The sequence below is a fragment of the Elephas maximus genome, chromosome 3, assembly GCF_024166365.1.
Source record: "Elephas maximus indicus isolate mEleMax1 chromosome 3, mEleMax1 primary haplotype, whole genome shotgun sequence".
Taxonomy (NCBI): domain Eukaryota; kingdom Metazoa; phylum Chordata; class Mammalia; order Proboscidea; family Elephantidae; genus Elephas; species Elephas maximus.
The window spans coordinates 102,324,198-102,348,401 of record NC_064821.1 but is presented as its reverse complement, the minus strand read 5'-3'; the positions used below and the strand labels follow the sequence as shown (position 1 = coordinate 102,348,401).

Genomic DNA, 24,204 nt, shown 5'->3' with positions numbered 1-24,204 from the left:
CAGTATCTTATAGATTTTAGAGATTAAGACCCTTATCGAGTATGTTGTAGCCAAATTTTCTTTTCCCAGACTCTAGGTGCTCCTTTTATTCTCTCGCTCAAGTCTTTTGATGAGCATAAGTGTTTGATTTTTAGGAGCTCCCAGTTATCTAGCTTCTCTTCTGGTATTTGTGCGTTGTTAGCTATGGTTCGTATTCTGTTTATACCATGTGTTAGGGCTCCTAGCAGTGTCCCTGTCTTTTCTTCCATGACCTTTATTGTTTTAGGTTTTATATTTAGGTCTTTGATCCATTTTGAGTTAATTTTTGTACATGATGTAAGGTATAGGCCTTGTTTCTTTCTTTTTTTTTGCAGATGCCAGCACTATTTGTTAAAGAGACTGTCTTTTGCCCATTTAACAGACTTTGGGCCTTTTTCAAATATCAGCTGCTCATAGGTGGATGAATTTACATCTGGGTTCTCAATCTGTTCCATTGGTCTATGCGTCTGTTGTAGTACCAGTACCAGGCTGTTTTGACTACTGTGGCGGTATGATAGGTTCTAAAATCAGGTGATGTGAGGCCTCCCACTTTGTTCTTCTTCTTCGGTAATGCTTTACTTATCAAAACATCCATTTTTTAAATAAGCTTTTTCTGTGTTCCTGCTGGGTGTCATTTTTTTGTGCTAGGTACCTGGGAGGCCATGGAGATGAAACAAGCACAGTCTCTACTCTCAAGGACCTCAGAGATGAGTTAGGAGGCAAAAGGGACACAGATACCAGTTGGTATAGTAAGCGCTATGTGTACAGAACTAAGTTCTCAGTCCAGTGGTAGTTAAAAGGGAGATCAACTTTTCATGGGAAGGCGCTCCAACAATGAAACATAGTGCTGGAAGGAGCACTGAGTGGATTCCGGAAGACCCGTGCTTCCTAGCTCACTGTTAGCTAGCCCTGGTGACCTCGGACAGTCCTGTTCCCCTCTCTGGCCCTTAGCTTGTTTGGGGAATGGTTTTCTAGTTGTATTCTGTGGCATGCTAGAATTCTGTGGTCTAGGATTCCTTCCTTCACCACTCTGCTCTCATCTGTTTTCATTATTGGGGCTGATAGGAAAAAATATTTCATTGCTTTAAAAAATTTGAAACTAGAGATGTGACTTTAGGCAACTTATTAATCTTTCTAAACCTCAAGTTCCTCATCTGTGAAATGGGCATAATAATAGTACTTACCTTAAGGGCGTTCTTGTAAGTACTAAATATGTTACTACTCATTGTAAGTAGTCAGTAAACATTAGCTGGCGTCTCTTAGTGGCACAAACAATTCAGTGCTCAACTACTAGCTGAATCCACCCAGAGGTACCTAAGAAGACAAGCCTGATGATCAACTTCCTAAAGGTCACAGCTGTCAAAACCCTGTGGAGCAGTTCTACTCAATGAGATTGCCATGAGTTGGAATTGACTCAAAGAGAACTAAAACAACAACAAATGTTAGCTAATATTACCATTACTATTATTACTTGGAAAACGCAGGACTCAAGCATCTCTCAGTCCCTTTCTGTGATGACCTGGGTCTTGCACTGGCCTCCCTGTGCCCTGCATTTCTGTTGCTTTGCATCATTAGGCCCCATGACTTCCTTGATTTTTATGTTTTGTACACTCAGTACTGGGACTCCTGGATTCCCATATTCCTTCTGTACATCCTGGGATAGGGACCGTGAAGGCCCAGTGTGGCTTGAGCATCTGAAAATGTGCCTTTCTCCCAGCCTGTGCAGGAAGTCGAGTTTCTTCTCTACCCAAACCCACAGTCGGATCAGCGGGAACGCAGTCCTCAGCCTCGGAATAGTCAACTCGCTCAGTAAGTGAACTAATTGCACTGGCTGTGCTTCTCTTTTGTTCCCCGATCTTGCTGATTTGCTATTTATAGCATTTCTAAAGATGTTTGCCGGCAGTGTCCCTTTTAATCCTGCTTCAAGGATATGACACTGAGGGCAAAAACAACTACCACAGAGCCCCAGAGACTTCTGCCCCCCAATCACTCTTTAGGCAGGGAGTGCTAAATCTTATTTATTTATTTCTTAACATGATATTTTCCCAACAAAGAGACAATGGATTGTAATCAGGCTCCTTAGGGTTGCGGTGGTTTGTTTAAAAAGAAAAAAAAAAAAAGATGACCGTGGACAACATCCAGAAAGTGTGTCTGACTGGCTGTGAGCTGAGAAATAAGAGGAGTGACAGAGTGTAGCTTATCTGACATCACAAGTCAGTGCAGCAGTGACAGGCTGTACCGGCTGTCCAGACAGGTGAGTTGGCTCACTACGTGGGAGCAGGTATTGTCAGGTGTCAGGAAACACTCAGCAGCCCTTTGAAGCATGAAGTATGTGTGGTGCTGACGGTCTGTCAGGGGTTTCTCTCTCCGTCCTTGACCAAACAGAAGAACAACAGGGTTGTTTTTCTTTTATCTGGCATTTATTAGTGTGGGAAGAGCACCAAATTTTGAGTCCCTTGCTCTGAGTTCACATTCTAGATCCAGTGGTTCTCAGGCTGTGGTAGTAACCAGTTGCCATTGCGTTGACTCTGACGCATGGCAGCCTCCTTTGTGTCAGAGTAGAACTGAGCTCCATAGGGTTTTTAATAGCTGACTTTTCAGAAGTAGAGCTCTAGGCTTCCTTTCCAAGGTGCCTCTGGGTGGGCTCTAACTACCCCCCTTTCGGTTAGCAGTGAGTGTGTTAACCTTTTGTACCATCCAGGGACTCCTCTGAGAGTGTAGGGTACGTGAATATAATCTAGGGAATTTGTAAAAATACTCTACTCCCAGATACTTTGATTTAGCAGTATTTTGCCTGGGACACAGATCTGCTTTAATTCCCACTCAAAGTAGAAATGTGCTATTCCTGCTGAACTTTGTACTTGAATGCCAGCAGTTCTGGGAAACTCAGTACTTGAAGACTCAGCCCCTTTTATTTTGTCTTATACTCAAGAACGTACCTACCATTTTTTCTGTTTTATATACAACTGGACCTTAAAATATTTTACCGTGGTGGTGACTCAAATGTACTGCTGTAGTTAGATGCTTTCCAGTCAATTCTGACTCATTGCAACCCTATGTACAACAGAACAAAACACTTCGCCATCCTCACAATCTGATCTACATGTTGCATGTTGGTCCAAAGTGAGACCTCTGGATCTGTGTCTCAGGGCATCAGAGCAGAGAGAGGAAGCGAGAAGAATTTATCCACTCTCTCCCATTTCCCTGATTCAAAGGATGGTCCTGTAGACTGCTGACTCCTCTGTCTTCTGCGTAGAAAATGTGTGGGTTCCAGGTGTGTCTTGTAGTATCTTATGGCTCAGCCAGGGCAGTGAGGATGAGAGACAAAAGCACAGTGCCTCGGCATGACCAAGGTGCTGTCAGGTTGCACTCATGGGAAGTCAGTGAGGACCTAGGGAGAGCTGGTTATTGTGGTGATGGCTGGGGTGGAACAGGTAGCCAAAGACTCAGAGGGAGGTGAGGCTAGGCACATCTATAGTGGTGAGGACAAGGTGTCTGGTCCAAACCCTAACGGATACTAATGAGGATGGTCTGGGCATCATAATTTGAGAAACTGTGTCCTAGAGTGAGTGATCTGAGCAAACCACTTAACTCCTCTGCACGTCAGTTTCTTCATTTGTAAATTGGAGAGAATGACATTTAAACCCACTTTCTTGAAGATAAAATTAAATAAACCTGATGCAGCAAGCTTTGCATATCTGCACTGCACTTTTGCTCTGGGGAGCCCTGATGGCATAGCGGTTAAGATCTACAACTGCTGACCAAAAGGTCAGCTGTTTGAATCCACCAGGTGCTCCTTGGAAACCCTATGGGGCAGTTCTGTGTGGCAGTTCTGCTCTGTCCTATAGGGTCGCCATGAGTCAGAATCGACTCAATGGCAACAGGTTTGTTTTGCACTGGAACAACTACAGATGGCTGGGGATAATACTTTCTTTCCACTTTCAATAGCAATCACAGAGCTCAATGTGATTGTGGTTGATGTTCTTGGACATTGTAATTAAGCAAATATGATAAAGCTGAATTTTGTAGAAAGTAAGCAGTTCATTCAATATTTAACAAGTTTTAACAATTAATTTTGTGTGAAGTGCTGAGGGGTGCAAAGGCAAATAAAACGGTGCTCCATAGACATGTAAAAAAACAAAGACCAATTTGGGAATTGTACTTCTGTTTACCCTTCTAATTATAAGGCTAATTAAACCCTGATTAGTGGTCCTAGTGTATAAATACTTTTGCTGTGCTTGGTTCCCTTGTGGAAAATTCAAGACCCATGAAATTCAGGTACACAAGCAAGCTTCCAACTCCTGAAGGCTCAGCTACCTTCAGCTTTGGTCATACATGTGTAAACAGGGGCAGAACATAATCAGCAAGTTAACTTCTTTCCTACTCTTTGATGGTAAGAGATATATATGACCAGGGACCACATTCCGTTTTTAACATGTTAATAATGGAAATGAATAAATTCCACAGTAGTAAGACACCTTGGCTTGATTATTTATTTGTTTAATTTTGAATTGTAACATTTCCACTGTTGTGTGCCACCGAATCTTTACAGAAGCAGATTGCCGGATCTCGTCTCCTGCGGAGCCTCTGGTGGGTTCAAACCACAACCTTTCCATTAGCAGTTGAGCACTTAACCATTATGTCACCAGGGCTCTTTACATTTCCCCTAGGGAGGCTGTCTTATTTTTGACCAATTGAATTCTTTCAGCAATCGCCCTTTACTCTTCAAATCCTAGCTAGATGGTTTAGAGTCATTGAGTTTTAGTATTACACAGGCCTCAGAGATGATCTGCTTTAACTCCCCCTCAAGGTAGAAATGTGCTATTCCTGATGAACTTTTCACTTGAATGCTAGCAGTGTTGCAAAGCTCAGTACCTGAAGACTCAGCTACTTCTGTTTGGGAAGAATTCTTATTACTAGAGCTTATTGTCAGATCTACATGTTGCATGGTGGTCCAAAGTGAGACCTTTGGATTAACTAGTTATGCCTTGAACCTCTTCTCTACCAAGGCTTTTCTGTAAAGGGCCAAGTAGTAAATATTTTAGGCTTTACATGCCAGTTATACCCCATCTCTGTTGCATAAGTTTTTTTTTTTTTTAAATAATCCTTTAAAAGATGCAAAAAAACAATTTTATCCCTCGGGGTCAAAAAAGAAAAAATAAGAAAATAGGCTGCTGGCCAGGTTTGGCCTGTGGGACGTAGTTTGCCAACTCTTGTTCAGTATGTCCAACATATATGTATATATACACACACACACATATCCAAAATAATTTTGTGTATGTTTATACATGTATGTATATATATTCTTGTGTATATATATACAAACATACATATTTTATAAATGCATATAAAATATGCTTACAAATAAATACATATACACAGCATGTATTTGTGCTTGTGTGTGTGTGTGTCTATGTAGTGGAATGTTCCTGAGTACTTTGGAGTCAGACTAACATAGGGTAATCTTTCATCATCACCATTTATTCTCATTGGAGACAATTTACTTTGAGTCTCTTTAATCATCTAAAAATTGAGACATTTGTTCTGTGGTAAATTGTAATAATACACACATACATACACTGGAGTAGGGTGGATCCTAAACCTAACCCGTTCTGTGTGGTATCATAAAAAGGGAAAGTAGACACAGAGATGTATACACGGGGAAGACACCGTGAGAGGATCCATCTATAAGCCAAGGAAAGCCAGCAGATGCCCAGGCTGCCAGAATCTGAAAGAGACAAGGAATGATCTTCTCCTAGAGGAGACAGAGCATGGCTGTGATGACACCCAGAATTTGAGCTCTTAACTTCCAAGCTGTGAGACAATAAGTTCCTGTTGTATAAAGATGCTGATATGTGGTATTTTTGTTATGGCAGCAGTAGGTAACTAAGACAGGATGTTGGCAAATATGATACAAGCAGAAGCTTAATGCTAGTGTGTTTCCACTGTGTTCTTGGTCTTTGCCATGGCCGTGAATAGCCTGTTGTAAGATGTGAGACACATGGAGAGGAGGAAAGTCAGCCCAATTGCTCCATTCAAAGCCAGCCTGTATTATTTAACAGACATCTAACTCCCAGACCTATGAAGAAGTCTAGTCAAAACCAGAACTGCCTAGATGACTCTCAAACTAATTTCCTGAGTTTTCGGGTGGCTTGTTAGTTAGCATTATAGCAGAAATAACTAATACAAATGCTCACCACAGAGTTATTTTGAGTATTAAATAACAACTCCCCCATTCCAGGTTTTCTGCAATATAACAACAAAAAAAAATGTATTCACCTTTAAAGAGAAAACAAAAAGATATTAAATGTAACTGCCTACCGTTCTTCTAACCTTTAGGGTTCATAAAACCCGAAAAACCAAACCTACTGCCTATGAGTCGATTCCGACTCATAGTGACCCTATAGGACAGAGTAGAACTGCCCCATAGAGTTTCCAAGGAGCGCATGGTGGATTTGAAATGCTGACCTTTTGGTTAGCAGCCGTAGCTCTTAACCACTACGCCACCAGGATTTCCGCAGGGTTTATAAGGTACCTTCATTTCTGTTTATTACTTTAATTCTTATAACAACTGCAATCCCCTAGACTTCTTGGTTACAGATAACAGAATCTAATCCAACTGGTTTAAGCAGAAAGGAATTTTTTAAAGAGTATCAGTAGGTCACAATATCTCTTAAAGAGGTCAGAGGCTTGGATGCTACCCTACCAAGAACACTATGGCCAGGAAAAGCTTCCAGTCACTCCATGGAATCATTTAATGGGAAATCCATCGCCCATGGTGCCTGGCATTTGACTTCTGTGACACTGGTATCTGAAGCCAGAAACTCTACCTCTCTCTGCTGCCCTAGAAGAACCAGCAGTTCTGCCACTGGGCTTGCTGGAGGACTTGCTCTTACTGCTGCCTCATGTTGCTCTCTGTATAAAAGTCTAATGTACTGTGTCTGATTAGAGGAAATTATGCTACATGACTGAGCCCTCACCGAAACTGAGTCCAGGAAATGTAGTTTGTTTTTTTTTTTAATGTAGGTGTTGTACAGAATGCAAGCTAGAAGGGTGGTAAAATGCATGCTGACTGAGGCAAATCAGTCTCTGCCACGCAAACTGTGGGGTCCATGGCTTTATCCATATATAACAGATGAGCAGCCTGAGGTTCAGAGAAGCTCATTGACTTGCTCAAGGTCATAGAGGTTTTAAGAGGCAGATATCAAGAGTTCTGCTCTTTCTGTAACACAACAGCTGTCTCTGTCTATTGGAGAATGGCTGGATCTAGGTGCAGTCAACACTGCTGGCCAGGGAAACGGGGGGTGTAACTGACTTGTTCTGAGCTTTCAAGAGACTTCTGGAGCTCCAGCATGAAGCCACTTTGCCAGAAGCAAATTTTTCAAAAACACTGCAGTAGGCGCCAAGAACCAGCATGAAACAAAATCTTATAGCCTGACCAGTTGTCCAATCAGAAAAGCATTCTAGGTTCCTGAACTGTTAGTAAGGCTTTAGGCTAGAAGGTTTCAATCTGGATGACCATCACATGCCCTGGCAGCAGGATGCTTGCCCAGCTGGTATTTGCTGCAGGCCCCAGAGATATGTCGGGAAAATACTACTTAGGGTCTCATTTATATGTTTCTCCCCAGCATAAAACTGACAGCTTCGGATGTCTGCATATAATGAGACCATAAGCCCATGCTGCTTCATCCATTCTTCTCATCTCCAGTTCTTTCTCATCTTTCAGGCTAGTAGGAAGGGTCAGTTTTGAGGTTGAAGAGCTGGACCAGGATTGGTATATGCTGATTAGATGGACATTCCTATCAAACTATCAGTGATTTCTCCTACATTATATCAGGAAATAGAAAGCATAACTGACTTTGTTCTTAGATTATGGAACAAGGTCATTTATCCAGCTGAGAAAGCAATTAGGGGCTGCACTAAGTAAAGGGCACAGTGGGCAAATCCCACCTTCATTGCTAAGTGTGTATTAAGGATCAGTGTGAATCTAATTCCCAAAGCGTGGAAATGGATCCAGTCTTCATCTTCGTACTTATCCAATCTTGTGACCAGCCGGTCACATGACATACTCTCTATCCAACCCTTGCCACCCAGAGCTAGGTCAGAGCTCACATGTTAGAAGAACACCTTCTTTCATACTGCCAAATAGGCAGACATCAGCCGCTGCTGGCTTTCACCGCCCGTATAGGGTTGCTGTGAGTCGCAATCGACTTGATGGCAGTAGGTTTGGTTTTTTGTTTTTTTGGTTTTTTTTGGTTTATAGGGTCACTATGAGTTGGAGTTGACTTAATGGGAATGGGTTTGGTTTTGGGTTTTGGTGGCTTTGTTAATTCACTGGATCGACTCACAGAATCCTACGGAGAGTATACCATACTTAAGGCTACAACTTTGTTACAACCAGATAGGCTACAAATAAAGATGCGTAAAGTGGGGCCTGGAAGGGGACCTAGCGTGGAGCTTTTGTGGCCCAAAGAGGGCCTCACTACCCAAGTCCATGCATGGTCATCAGCCAGGAAGCTCCATCTGAGCCGCAGGGCTTAGGACTCTTATCAGCCTTATCACCTAGCCATGATACATTACATCATGCCTCATGGGACTTAGCATCAGCCACCAGCTGGTCCCTCTTGATCTGGTCAGCCTCCAGTTGTTAGCCTCAGTTGTTGATACGGCTTGACACAACGGAAAACAAAGACCAAGTTGCTTTTTTGCAAGGTGATTCTACACCTCGCAGGAGCCTTTTGCAATCCTTAGTGTCTTAGTTTCCTAGTGCAGCCATAACAAAATATACCACAAGTGGGTGGTTTAAAAGAACTGAAATTTATTTTGTCACAGTGTTAGGGGCTAGAAGTCTAAATCAGGGCTTCACCTTTAAGGGAGGGTCCTTTCTTATTGGTAGCAGTGGAGGCTCCTTAGCATTCCTTGACATTCCTTGGTGGCTGTCTTCACCCAGTGTGTGTCTGTGTATCTATTCTGCTCTCTTTATAACTGCAAAGTGGGTAAATTTAGGCCCCACCCTGGTGTGGCCTCATTAACATAAAAGAAACCCCTCTTTCCAAATAGGGTCATACTTACAGGTACAGGGGTTAGGATTTCAATGTATATTTTGGGAGGACACAATTCAATTTATAACACTTAGTGTAATGGGTTATTTATTATTTATTATATTATTTATTATTATTTTAGTGTAACGGGTTAGTTTGAGTACAGTCTGTTTTTCTTCATGTTAAACATTTTTTTTTAAACATTATCAGTCCACCTGCCTGTTCCTATGGGCACAGGCTCAGTCATGTCATTCCTTTCTATGTGTTCCCGTGCCTGAGCTTTTAAGAGCTCAAGCATTGTAGCCTTCAGAGAGGCAAAATGCATTCTGAATTAGAGTAAGAGGCTTTTTGTTTATTTGAGACCCATTATGCTTTTTTTTTATGCTTAATAACAAGGACAACTTTGACTTATTTCTAAATGTCAGCTAGCAAAACATCTGCTAGCCAGAAAAAAACGTGGCCTTCCCTAGAACATGGGTTCACCTTAGCACCTGCTGTGAGCATCTAGTGATTTCTTAGAATTCATGCTCCAGCCAGTTGGAATGAACATCAAATTGGATTAAAGGACAGGACATTGTTTTTAGCTGATCATGCTGTGTTTCAAGTGATTTGTACCAAGTAACTCATACATGTAGTTGGATAGTGAACCTGGAGAGAGGGGAGCTCTAGTTCTCTGTTTTATTTGCTGTTATTATCATTCAAAATGAGAGAGAGAGAGACTTGAATAGGCTGTAGTGTGGTTTAGTTGAAAGAGGTTTGATCCAGAATTCAGGGGCTTGGGTTTCTAGTCCAAATTATTGGGACTGCTTCTCCACACAAAATCTAGACTAATCAATTCTGAGATTAGAGATAGAAAAAGAACAAGTCACATTTTTTAAATCTTTATTTCTAAGAAAAATAATTTTGAAGAATGTCCTTTGTAGATAAGTGGGTTTCTTAATACTGTATTTCAGGATCAGATATTTTCCTCCATAATGCTAGACAGTATTGGACCAGGGTAAGTCCTTCCTGCTTCCACAGGGGAAAACTTGCCCCTATAAAACTTATGGGGTAATTCTTTGGCAGAACAATCTGTGAATCAGAAACTCTGCTTCTAGAGGGGGATGATTTGATTTGAAGTGAAGTGTATGCCCAGGGGCATTGTTAAAAACAACAACAATCTTGGTGGAAACAATCTAGATGGCCAGTTTACCAGTTACTAGTAGTTTCAATACCAGCCACATGTCAGCAGACTAGCCAGAAATTTAACAGGGGGCGCTGGGAAATGAGAGAGCCATAGTAGTCCTTGATAACCTGCCACATATCCCTGGTGGTCTGGAAGACTAAACAAGTGTGTAAGGCTTGATAGACATCAGAGAAGACCTAGATGAACTATTCATTCCTAGATGAATGTGAAGCCTAGTGAATTCACAGAAGAAATGCAAAAAGGCCAATCAGAAAGTAAACCCTAGGAAAGATGGGTAAACTGCCTGAACTTTGAATGTCATCTCCAATCCATGTACAGATTCACTGGCAAAAGGTGGAAGCCTTACTGAATCCAGGTGTCTAAGTACTACCTCTGACCAATTATTGGCTGACCACTAAGCTATGCTGACCAGGGCAACTCCTAGGAAGCCAGGCTTAAAAGTAAAAACAGTAATACGATCCAAAGCAAGTAGAAACAGCGACTGAATAATTTGGGGGAAACAGGTTCTACAGAATTAGTTCGGTCCAGTCACTAAACAAACAAGCGAACAACAAAAAAACAAACAACAGCAACAACAATGACAAAGAACAACAACAACAACAAAAACCCAATGACCAATGACAGCAACCCCTTGGGAGGAATGAGAATTCATAATTTCTATAATATATTATTTAATATGTTAAATTTTCAACAACAAAAAAATGATACATGCAAAAAAACAGGAAAGTGTGACTCATATGCAGGAAAAAGTAGCAGAAGCTGCCTCTGAGGGGCCACTAGGTTGCAGGTTTAATAGGGGTAATAACCTAAATCTTTTGGAGCCAGAAGGACTGCTGCTGAATGACCTGGGATGAGTTATTTAACCTCTCTCTGACTCAGTTTCTACACCTTTTTATTCATTCAGGAGGATAATATTATTCTCAGTGAAGTAGTGAGAAATTTACATATAAGGCTCTAGTACAAGACAACTTAAAAAATGAGCAAACAGTTTGAATAGATATTTCACCAAAGAAGATATATAAATGCTTAATACCCACCCAGTGCCGTCGAGTCGATTCTGACTCATAGCAACCCTGTAGGACAGAGTAGAACTGCCCCATAGAGTTTCCAAGGAGCGCCTGGTGGATTCAAACTGCTGACCCTTTGGTTAGCAGCCGTAGTACTTAACCATTATGCCACCAGCAGGGTTAATAATGCTTAATAAATACATGAAAAACGTCTGAGTCTTTAGTTGTTAGGGAAATGCAAATTGAAAGCACAATGAAGTAACCACCTCACACCCAATAGAATGGCTATGACCGAAAAGTCAAATAATAAGTGTTGATAAAGACACAGAGAAACCAGAACACACATTGTTTCATACCTTGCTGGCGGGAATGTCAAATGGTGTAGCCGCTTTGGAAAGCAATTTGGCAGTTTCTTAAGTTAAATATGAATTTACCATATAAGCCAGCAATTCCACTCATTGGTGGCTATCCATATGAAAATATTTGTCCCCAAAAGACTTGTTTGGAATGTTCATAGCAACATTGTTGATAATAGGTCCAAAGTAGAAACAAAATGTCCGTCAACCGGTCCATGGATATGTGTATAGATGTAGTATATCCATACAGTGAAATAAAAAGTAATGAAATAGTAATACATGCTAAAACATGAATGGACCTCAAACACATTATGCTAAGTGAAAGAAGTCAGATGCAAAAGACTACATATTATATATTATTCAATGTATAAAAAATGCCCAGAAAAGCAACTAGTATATAGAGGCAGAAAGTAGATTATTATTTGCTTGGAGCTAGAGAAGGGAACGAAGATTGACTGAAAATGGGCACAAAGAATCTTTTCGGAGTGACAGAAATGTTCTCAAACTAGATTGTGGTGATGGTTATATAATTCTATAAATTTACTTAAAAGTTTTGGGTTGTACACTTAAAACTGGTGAATGTTATGTTAATTATACCTCAATAAAGCTTCAAAAAAAAAAAAAAGTAGCACAAAGCCTGGAGAAGCAAAACTGCATTGCAATTATTGCAGTTAAGAATTCAGACCCTGCTAACTCTGTGTCCTTGGAAATGTCACTTAACCTCACTAAAGTTCTGTTTCCTTGTTAGTAGATAGCTCATGGATTTTTTTTTTTTTTAAGAATTAAAGGATCCCATGCATATAAGGTGTATAGCATATACTGAGCTCTCAATTGAGGTTAGTGACACTGTTTTATAAATTCATCACCTCCTGCCTGCTTTATTTCTTTTCTTTAGCAGCAGTCTTTATTAAGGAGTTCCTTTCTTCCTCTATTCCTCCCCTCCCCTCCCCTAGGATTTTCTGGACAGAATTTAGTCAGTTTATAGGTCTCCAATATAGGTTGGGCTTGAAATACTGCTTAGCATTATCTGCCCACTGGTTGGTAGCCACTTACATGAGAGTGTCACTTGGAGCTAGATAAGCAACTTTAATAATGCTCAGTGTGTTAACATGTGCACTCTGTTGTATGTACTTACATCTGGGAAGCTCACCGCCCTTTTACAGATGTTATCAAATGGATTCTACAGCATTCCTGTCAGGTGGAAGGAGCAAGGGTTCACATGAAAGCCTCGTTTTGCGATTGATAAATTGACGCACAGAAAACTGGAAAGATCTTCAGGAATCCAGGGCAAATGAATGGAGAGAGGTGACAGAAAAGAGGCCCTTCAGATTCCCCCATATATTAGGGGTCAAAATGCAAATCCTTTAGAGGCCAGGAATTTAGAGTGGGTGAGTGAGTGAGTGACCTTCATGTAAGAAACCCAGAGCTCTTTCAGTCTTTGATGTTTCCCCTTTTGAGAGAGATCTAGGGACACATACGTTGTTTCTTTTTTGTAAGGAAAGCAACAATGCAAGTGTAGTAATGAATAGGGTCAGGCTGACATTAGGGAGTAGCCTGGACTGTGGTGAACTAGAGGGTCCATGCTCCTTTCAAAGGGAGCATCTATTCATTAGCCTCCTTCTGTCATTTCCATGTGGGAATGGGGCTCAGAGTGGCCAATTCTATGATTTCTTAAGTTAGGACCAGAGTTTTGTGAAATCTCCTGATTTTTAAATATTTTCAACAAGTTAAAAAAAAAATTAAATAAAATACATCTACTGGATGTGACCCCAGATTTAACCTCTCTTCTAAAGTAAGAATTGTGTTCAAGAAGAAGCTGAAAGGAGCCCATGAGGATGAGAGGAGGAGATTCTTGTATCTAGTGAGGCACTGAGGTACCTTCCATTTTCCATTTTTTCCTACCAGGAGTAGAATCTAGTCCTGAGGGTGAAGCCATATTCTGGTTTTCCCTAAGAGGTGATGCCCTTGGTAGCATCTCACAATGCCGATTGTAATGTGTGCATGAGAATCACATCAGCTTTCCCTTGACCAACATGCAACGTTTTAATAGATGATTCAAGGTAATCTTAAGTTGTCAACGACAAAACCCAGAGCGGCTTTGAAAAATTAGAGCTGATGGAAAAGTTTTTGCACTAATTGCTGGTTCTGAGTGGATATGCTTACCTCCCCCTCAGATTAGCAAGAGGTTTTCAAGGAAATACTATATTTTCCATCAGCTTGCTTCGTATATTTTTTGCTGAAACAACTTCACTGCTGATTTCAATCTCTTCCAAGCCAACTTTACAAAATGGAGAACTTAAGCGAAAATAATTAGTCACGTTCACCCACTGTTACTTGGAGATATGTCATAAAGCTTTAAAGTTGAATATGAGCCTCCAAGTTTTGCAGAGGAGCTCTTCTAATCTTTGGTCACTCTGAATTTTTTTTTTTTTTTTTCCAACTGAGCTTGTTGAGTCAAGAGTAAAGTTGCTACTGGGATGGTAGGTAGTAGGGCTTTTGAGACACACAGCAATGTTTGAAGCCCAGTCTTGCCAAATATCAGCTCATACTTCTCTGAGGCTCAATTTCCTCACCATTAAAGTGGTAATAGAGATATTAATCTCTCTAGAGTAATGCACCTGTTGCATGGTAGGTGTGGATGAAGGTTAACAGTTATTATTGTCGTTACTGTTCAGAAGGAAAATGGAAAAAGTGAATTTACTTACTACTTCATCAGCGATAAGAGTAAAATTGTCTTACTTGTTCCATTTTTACGTGAATAGTGAACACATATATGCTGATGTTCTTTCTTAAGCATGTGCTATTGTACTCTAACAAGCAATGCATAGTCTTTACTGTCAGTTGTGGTGATATACAACCTCCTTCTCTAATCTCGAGCGTTCTAGATATGAATTGATTTTTGTACTGAGGGATGGCTGTCCTATCCTATGCCTTTGAGTCAGGATGATTTGACAAGGTAATCTGCAATTATGGGTTCAGCTAGTTGACCAGATGAACTGGTGCACAGAAAACCTAAATTCCTGCCAATCAGAAGGATCAGTGTGAGTTGCTAGGGGGTGACCATTCTGTTGGAGGGGCATGCCAGTATATCCAGTAGGCTCAGAGCAGGTTATCAAAACTCAGGTGCAGGGTGTCAGAGAATTGGGACAGATGACACTGGAGATGAGGCAGAGGGGCTATATGTTGTCAAAAAGGGTAGGATAGAAAATAGGCAAAATAAAGCCAAAGATGGGGCAGTCGTGGTTCAGTGGTAGAATTCTCACCTTCCATCTAGGAGACAGGTTCAATTCCCAGCCAATGTATCTCAAGCACAGCCGCCATCCATCTGTCAGTAGAGGCTTCCATGTTGCTATGATGCAGGTTTCAGTGGAGTTTCTAGACTAAGACTAGGAAGAAAGGCCTTGTGATTTACTTCCAAAAATTCAGCCAGTGAAAACGCTATGGATCACAACAGCCTGATCCTGTTCTGTGTGGGGTTACTATGAGTTGGGGGCTGACTTAACGGAAGTTTACAACAACAATAACAGCCAAAGATGGAGACTTTGAGAGTGGAGTTGGGGCCAAGCTGGCTGCAGCAGGGATTTTCGTTTTTGAAAACTCTAGTATGCAGTTGCTTGAACAAAGTTGATTCATTAGTGAACATTTATTAAGCCCTAGCTGTGTGTCTGGCATTGTGTTAAGCATTAGTATACAGTGGTGAACAGGACAGACAATGCTCCTGTTCTAATGAACACAGGCATCAAATAAGGACTGAAAGAAAGGACTATATAATTACGAATTGTAGTAAATGCTATAAAAGAAATAAATAGGGTTCTATTTTTTATGAAAGAATCCAGCTTTGACTGAGTGGTCAGGGAAGGTCTTTTCAGAAAAATATTTAACCTAGGACTTGAAGGTCTAGAAGTAGCTAGCTGTGGAAGAGTGAATGTGGTAGGATGGTGAAACTTTCCAGGAAGAGGGAACGCATGTCTCTGAGACTTAAAAGAAAAAGTAGAGGGGACGGAAGGTACCCCTATAAGGGACAAACCCTGGGTCATCCTTTAGCTCAGCAAATACTCCTCCAGGAATCAGATAAGTGTTCATTCTATCATTGCTTTTAACCAAAAAATACTGAAAATATGATACATGTCTAGCAGCAGGGAACTCATACTAGATTTTCTCTTGCTGTTTATATTTTTCTCTTCATTTTTGTCATTCAGCAGTTTGACTATGATGTGTATAGATGTGAATTTCTTTCTATTTATGTTGCTTGGGGTTTGTTGAGTTTCTTGAAGCTTGTAGATTATTTTTCACCAATTTGGAAACATTTTGGCCATTGTTTCTTTAAAATTGTTTCTGCAGCTTCTTTCTTTCCTCTTCTTCTGGGATACCTATTGTCTTAGTTATCTAGTGCTGTTTTAACAGAAATACCACTTAACAAAGAGAAACTTATTTTCTCACAGTCTAGTAGGTTACAAGTCCAAATTCAGGGCGTCGGGTCCAGGGGAAGGCTTTCTTTCTCTGTTGGCTCTGGCGGAAGGTCCTAGTCCTCAATCTTCCCCTGGTCGAGGAGGCTCTCAGGTGCAGGGACCCCAGGTCCAAAGGATGTGCTCTACTCCTTGTCATCAATCTTCTCCTTGTCAAGGAGCTTCTCAGGTGCAGGGACCCCTGTCCAAAGGACACGCTCTGCTCCTTATGCTGCCTTCCTGGTGGTATGAGGTCCCCAACTCTCTGCTTGCTTCCCTTTCCTTTCCTTTTTTTCTTTCTTTTTTTTTTTTTTATCTCTTGAGAGATAAAAGGTGGTGCAGGCTACACTCCAGCACTCCCTTTACCTTGGATCAGCGAGGTGACCTGAGTAAGAGTGGTGTTACAATCCCACCCCAATCCTCTCAACATGAAATTACGATCACAAAATGGAGGACACCCAGACAATACTGAGAATCACGGCCTAACCAGTTGACACATATTTTTTGGGGGACGCAATTCAATCCATGACAACTATTATAAATGAGCTGCTGGTGGATTCGAACTGCCAACCGTTTTTGGTTAGCAGCCGAGCTCTTAACCACTGTGCCACCAGGGTGGTTTCAGAAATTTGTCCATTTCTTCTAGGCTTTCACATTTGTTGGAGTACAATTTTTTATAGTTTTCTGATGTGATCCTTTTTATTTTCATTTGGTCTGTTGTAATGTCTCCCGTTTCATTTCTTATTTGGGTTATTTGCCCTCTCTCCTACTTTTCTTTTGTCAATTTGGTCAATGGCTTGTTAATTTTGTTGATCCTATCAAATAACCAACTTCTGGTTTTGTTGATTTTTTCTATTCTCTATTTCATTTATCCCTACCTTGATCTTTATTATTTCCTTTTTTTCTGGCGGCTGTGGGCTTCTTTTGCTGTTCTGTATTTGTTTAAGTTGTAAAACTAATGTTTTGATTTTGTCCCTTCTTTTTTGATGTGTGCATCTGTTGCTATAAGTTGACCTCTGAGCACTGCCTTTGCTGTATCCCAAAGGTTTTGGTGTGATGTGTTTTCATTCTCGCTTGATTCTAGGAATTTTTTTATTCCATCTTTGATTTCTTCTATTACCCAGTGGTTTTTAAGAAAGGTGTTGTTCAGTTTCCATATATTTGATTTTTTTTCCTTGACTCTTCCTGTTATTACTTTCTACTTCTATGGCATTGTGATCAGAGAATATCCTTTGTATTACTTCAGTGTTTTGGCTTGTTTTTTTTTTTTTTTTTTTTTTTGAGGGTTGCTTTGTGGCCTAAGATGTGATCTATTCTGGAGAATGTTCCATGTGCATTGGAAAAAAATACGTACTTTGCAGCTGTTGGGTGCAGTGTTCTATATATGTCTATGAGGTCAAGTTGGTTGATTGTGGCCTTCTTAGATCTTACGTATCTTCGTTGAGTTTCTTTCTAGATGTTCTGTCATTTACCAAGAGTGGTGTGTTGAAGTCTCCTACTATTACTGTGGAACTGTCAATTTCTCTTTTCAGTGCTGCTAGTTCATTTTATGTATTTTGGAGCCCTGTCATTGGGTGCATAGATATTTATTATGGTTTTGTCTTAAAGTCTATTTTATCTGAGATTAGTATTGTCACTCTGGCTCTTTTTTGTTGCTGTTTGCTTAATATATCTTTTTTTTCATACTTTGATTTCTAATGTATTTATGTCTTTGTTTCTAAGGTGTGTCTTTTGTAGACAGCATATTGATGGATCCTGTTTTTTAATCCATTCCAACACTCTCTGTTTCTTTATGGGTGTGTTTAAGCAACTTATGTTCTGTGTGAATTGATAGGTATGAGTTTATTGCTGTCATTTTTAGTGTGTTTTTTTTTTTGTAGTTATGACTTTTTCTTTGTTCCTCTTACTCTCCTGTGCTGAGTTTCTTTCGTTTATGAATTTCTTTTCATTTTTGTAGATTTCATGTTTACAGAGACTTTGTTTTTCTTCTTTATTTTGATGAGTAAGTTAGTTAACTTTCTTTGAGGTTAACTTGAAATCTACCCCTATCTTCTTGAGTTTGAACCAGTCTTTTATTGATATTGTCTTGACTTTCTCTCCATTTGAAATTTCTGCACCTATACCATTTGTCCTCTCTTTTATTGTTCTGTCATTGTCGTCATTTACAGGTTGATGTCTCTGGTTCCATGTTGTAAATCTTTTGGTTTTGTTTTATCCTTGAGAGCTCGTTACCTAGGCTGGTCTCCCATTTGGTGTCTGAGCCAGTTCTTTATCCATTCAATTGATGCTTAGGGTTACAGGATTGATGCTCGTATCTGTTTTACTTAGCTTATCAGGTCTTTGCTGCAGAGGGATGGCATGGTGCTTCTGTCTATAGCACCATGTTGGCCTGCCTCATAATTTTTTGTTGTTGAAAACTAGACATTTGGGGTAATATATTTGAGCAACTCTGAATTCTGATGTCTACCTCTGAAGGTTATTTTTGTTGCTGGTTTTTGTCTGTCTGTTTCTTTCTTTGTTTAGTAACTCGCACAGATTAAATGTATGAAATGTCTCAGTTCCCTATGCTGTGCAACCACTGTTGTCTCTGCTCAGTTTTTCTTTTTATTCTTTTTTTTTTTTTTTAAGTCTATGAATTGTCCCTTTGTTTGCATAGCTTAATGGCCAGTCAGTATTTGGACAGAGGTTGTGTCCAACCTGAAACCAAGAAGACTTCCATGGAATTGTGTATGTAGAAGAGTACATTCAAAGTTGAGGCATCTTTCAAGTTTTCCCTGTGGGATTTTCCTCAGTGCCCTTTTCTGTCACCTATGTGCATGTTCTCAGCCTCAGACTCAACCAGGAGTATGTAATGAGCCTGGGCCATTTGAGCAGCTTCAACCAGGACTATGTTTGTCTCAACTGTGACTGAAACCTCAGGCAAATAGTGCCATTGTCCTCCCCACTGACCACTTCAAAGATTATTACTTCTACTGAAAACTCCACAGAGCCTGTGAGCATCTCCCCACTCCTTCAAATCCATTGAGCTCCCTTCTATCCGGAAGGAAGTTGCTAGCCTTCGAGGTTTGTTCCTCCCTGGTAGAATTGCTACATCAACCGAGTGTGAAGCATGGTGGAATTGGGGACAGTCTCGGGCAAGAATGCAACAGATTGCCAATCCTCTGACCCAAAGTTCATCAGTTTTTCTAGCATAAATGTTTCTCTGATTTTGTATGTTGTTGGTTAATTTCCAGAGTGCTTGAAATTGTTGTTTTTATTAATTTTGTGCACCTTTATAGTTGCTTTGGGGGGAGAGTATTTGCCCATCTTCTCACTTGACCATCATTGGAATTCATAATAGTCTATTGTATATACAGGTAATGGGACAATACCTAGTCACTGAAAAAGATGATTTAAATCTATATGCATTTACTTTGAAGACTTCCATGATATAGTAAGTGGAAAAGGAATGTTTACAAAATAGAAAGAGTTAAAATGTGTGAAAGTAGGTGAGTGTGTATCTGTGTGTGTGCTGTGCAATTATGAATACGTGGAAAGACTTTTACCAAGGTGTCAGTGGTGGTGGGATTTCAGGCAGCTTTTATTCTGTTGGTATTTTCTATATTGCTTGGATTTTCTAATGTGCATGTTTTATTTTACAATTAAAAAAAGAAAAACTAATAAGGTCATTTTCATTTAACAACAAAAAATAAAGGGAGGAAGGGAAGGAAAAAGGGAGAGGGAGAAAGAAAAGATTGTGGAGGGGCTGACAGCCTGCTTTAGGATGGTCATTATCAGGATTAGCCTTTTGGATTCATACAACTGGGCTCCAGGACTTGACAAGAAAGCCATGTGTCTTGTATAACGCGGTTCTTTGCCATGATAAGAATATCCTCTTTCCCCATTACTTTAAGGGCAAGCTCTGCCTGTCAAGACTGAATCTCTCTCTCGTGCCCTGCATCATATCTGTCACCAAGAGCTATTACTTCTTCCTCTTAAATAGCCTACCCTAGCTCCTCTGTATCTGTAGATGCCTCCCACCTTTGGATAGTCAGTCTTTCTTCCCTGCACCATGGTAAGAGCCTCCTAACTGGCAATTTTACTCCTGGTCTTGTTTTTCCAATCCTATTCTCCATATTACAGCCAGTTCAGTCTCCTAAAATGTAAATCTGACCATCACTTACCAGTTTAAAAGCCTTAAATGTACTCCCATTGCCAAAAAATAAAATCAGCAATCTTAAGCTTGGCTTCCAGATGCTTAGCGACCATGTAGTGGTTAAGGACACTGGCTCTGAAATCCATATCCCAGTTTTGTTATTTACTCGCCAAGTGACCTCGGGCAAATTACTCAACCCCCTCAGTTTTTTTTTCTGTGAAATGGGGATGATTGCTTTTATGATTAGAGAAGATGAAATGAGTTAATATACGTAAAACACCAAGGACAGTGTCGAGCACTCAGTAAATATTCAATAAATATTAGTATTTACTATTATCTCCCTTCTACAACTCCAAACTATTCACCCTGCACTTCATCCACACTGCAGTTTTTTAAAGTACCATGCTGCTCCAAATTTCTAAGATCCTGAATAGTGCTGTTACTGCTGCCTAAGGACAAGGCCCTAGCCCTTGCCTTCTCCACCTTAAAGCCCTCTGAAGTCTCTAGAAATAAAAGTCCCCTTATCCATGCTCCCGGTTAGTCTAGTCATATGTTTATGAATACACTGTTAATGTCTGTTTACTAGTCTTTCCCCTACACTGGACTTGAGCTCCCTGAGCCTGGAGACTTGGCTTGTTCATCACAGTGCTTATTAACTGTCTGGTGCACAGTTGCCATTCAGTGAAAAAAAGAGAAGACTCTATTCTTTGAAATTGATTGAACACTATGGTGCTGACTTTGATGGTAAAAATTGTTTCTAGCTTGCATTTCATCTTCCTGTCTAGATTATAACCTCTTTTGTGGTTGGGCAATGGACTCTTACATTGCTTGGATCAGGACTGTAGATACCCAGGACTGTAGACACAATACAATTACAACATTTGCTGCTTTGTATTGTTGCTAGTTGTGCATTTGTCTGATCCACCCATTAGACTGTGTATTTCCTCAAGGGCAGGAGCTGACTTGTTCATTTTCCCCCTCAGTCTACTAGTATATATTAGAGACTTAACAGAAAAAGCACTGGACTAGTATTGGTAGAACTCTAGGGACCTGGGCATTCTAAACATATGCTCCTTTGAAAAGAGGCTTTCTCCCTTTGGTCTGGTGACTGTGCCCTAAATTATTTGAACCCTGTAGGACCTAAGTCATAGCAAAGTGATGCAACATCGTTATAGATAAGTGATTTGAATTTAGGTGCAAATGCTAAGAGTGTGATTGTTTTCACTGATCTAGTTAGAGAGGGTTGGAAGAAAACTTACCTGATGAGGCCAACACAGGCTGCTCCCCGTAAGAACTGTAACTCAACCCAAGTTAGCTCTGTGAAAAGCTGCTGTTTGCATACCAACTTCTTGGAGAAGCTTTCCTTTAATATCCTGTACATATATGCTGTCAACATCACCACTCCTTATTCTGATCTGTTTCTCTTTGCCCCTCTTAATTGTACCCCTAGATTATATAATTTACTTATTTCTTTACTCGTTCATTATCTACCTCTTCAAACAGAACATAAGCACTGGAAGGGTAAGGTCTGCCTTATTTTTGCACACTGCTCTATCCTGAGCTCCTTTAATGGGACTGAGTACTTCGTAGGATCCCGCAGAATGTTTATCTTTTCCAGATCTGCCTGAAGTGCCAGGTCACTACTCTTCCCTGGTCTTAAGCCCGCTGAAACTTCCTATAGAGCTGCAGCCTCTTCCTGCCAGGGGAAATACCCAGAGTTTTTCAGAGACCCACAGGCTTCCTGATAACTTCTACCACCCCTCTCGCCCCATGGCTCTACCTGCTGCTACTCCTGCCTTGGGTAATGGGGCCGCTAACACTGACTCTCCTTCGGGCCACAGATCCTCTTGTTTCTACCTGCCACTGGATTTGGGGGAGGCTGCAAGTGGCAATAAAGCTTACTTTTTCTCATTCATGTTTGGAAGATCCATTCCCCTGGGGGTGGGGGGTGGAAACTGTTTTTTTTTTTTTTAATCGCTTCAGGACTAAGAAATTAGTCTCTACATAGATTGCGAGAAATTTCCTGAACAGATTGAAATATGTCTGAGCCCTGAGTGTCTTCACCAGCTGTGTCCATGGACAAAAGATCATACCAACCTGAGTCTCGATTTTGTTGGCTGAGCCATAGGGATAAGAACATCTTTCCTGCTAAGCTCACAGGATGAGTTACCCTGAGTTCTACTTTGAAAGAATCAGGGTTCTAACAATCAGCCTCTGGATAAAGTGTAGGAACCTTGGTGGTGCAATCGTTAAGGACTTGGCTGCTAACCAAAAGATTGGTGGTTTGAACCCACCCAGCCAGCTCCATAGGAGAAAGACCTGGCTATTTGTTCCCATAAAGATTATAGCCTAGAAAACCCTGTGGGGAAATTCTGCTCTGTCACATGGAGTCGCTGAGTCAAAATTGATTTGATGGCACCTAACAACAATGACAGATACATTGCAGAAAACGTCAGCCAACACATACCCTCAGTTCAACCCAGTTCTTGCGCCCCACAGCTGCTGTTCTGTGTGGTGACAACCAATGAGAAGACTGATGACCCACAACTCTGGCACGTTGCTGCTACTGGTGATGATGGCAGTGATAATGATCCTTCCTGTTGACTTTTTTTCAGGTGGGACTACACTTAATTGAATACTTCTCCTTGGCACTGGGTTTTTTCCTGGGCTAAGCATTGTGCTAGGTGCTTTGCAGGCCTATTTACATTTTCTTAAAAAAACATTTTTTTTTAAAATTGAAGTTTATCGTACATATATAAGGAGCTGTGGTGGCACAGTGGTTAAGTGCTTGGCTGCTAACCAAATGGTTGGCAGTTTGACCCCACCAGCCACTCCGAGGGAGAATTTTTTTTTTTTTTAAGGTACTCAGCCAGTCACTATACAGTTGATCCAGACCTACGGTGACCCCATATGTCAGAGTAGAACTGTACTCCGTAGGGTTTTCAGTGGCAGATTTTTTGGAAGTAGATCATCAGGCCTTTCTTCTGAGCCTCTGGGGAGACTTGAACCTCCAACCTTTCAATTAGCAGCCAAGCATGTTAACCATTCACACCACCCCTAGATTGTAACCCCAAGGTAGGGACTACTATTGTCTTCCTTTCTAGAAAAGTCTCAGAGAAGTTAAGTAACTTGCCTCAAGTCACAGAGCTATTAAGTGGTGGAGACAGAATTCTCATTCAGTTCTGGTTCCAGAGGCCACACTAAATAGCACTGCCAAGAGCTTGGCATGCTTTTAGAATTAGATTAAATCGGACTTTTCCCAGTTTTAAACTGAAGCCATGTGATTATTTTGTGCTTATTCACAAAGGGGTCTCTATGGGAACTCTCTTTTCATCTGAGTATTTCGTCAGGCTATTTTCTTTCCCTGCTTAAGTATCCGGGCTCACCCGTGTATGCCGTAGATCAGACTTGCTTGCCTAGCCTATGGCTGCATTGCTTCGGGACCCAGATAGACTTCTTTTGGGGCTCTTCAGAAGGCTGCTTTCTCCAGGCCTTGCTGGAAAGATTAAGCTGCTTAATGGTGTCTTCCTCCTCCTTCCAGAGTGTGATCTTTTATGAACGAATCAGACGTAGCCCTGTCTGACTCTGTGGCTACTTTCCCATCGCAGCGTGTGAGGGTTTCTAAGGAAACACCAGCTGAAGTAGCATTTCTCTCCATTGCATGTAGCCCGACTTGCTGTTCTTCTATCCTCAAGTCTCACCTTAGTGCCTACTGATGGTTGGACCCAAATCTGGAGTGAGTCTAGGGGTGGGACCGCCTTTGGTAGAGTGCAGAGGACCATCCAGCATATGGACTGAGAGTGTTGAGTTTGGACAGCCCAGGGACAACCCCTGGAGCTCACAAGAGTTGTCCATAAACTCACTATACTTTTCTTTTCCATAAATTCATTGTTTGAATTCATATCTATGCTCTGTATAGCTTTCCTTCTAAACACAGTATTCGTGCCTTTTCCCCCTGGGCCCTGAACTAATCCATTACTAAGACATAGACAATGGGTAAATACCCCCCTCGCAGA

At 40.9% G+C, this 24,204-nt stretch overlaps 1 long non-coding RNA gene across 1 annotated transcript in view; it reads left to right on the top strand.

Moving 5' to 3' along the window:
* The first annotated feature begins 1,615 nt into the window (after positions 1 to 1,615).
* The window catches only part of LOC126073127 (uncharacterized), a 342,628-nt gene continuing 320,039 nt past the window's right edge, over positions 1,616 to 24,204 (top strand). Inside the window, exon 1 of the long non-coding RNA XR_007516661.1 lies at positions 1,616 to 1,827. This is a non-coding gene — a long non-coding RNA (uncharacterized LOC126073127). The remainder of the gene's footprint in view (positions 1,828 to 24,204) is intronic.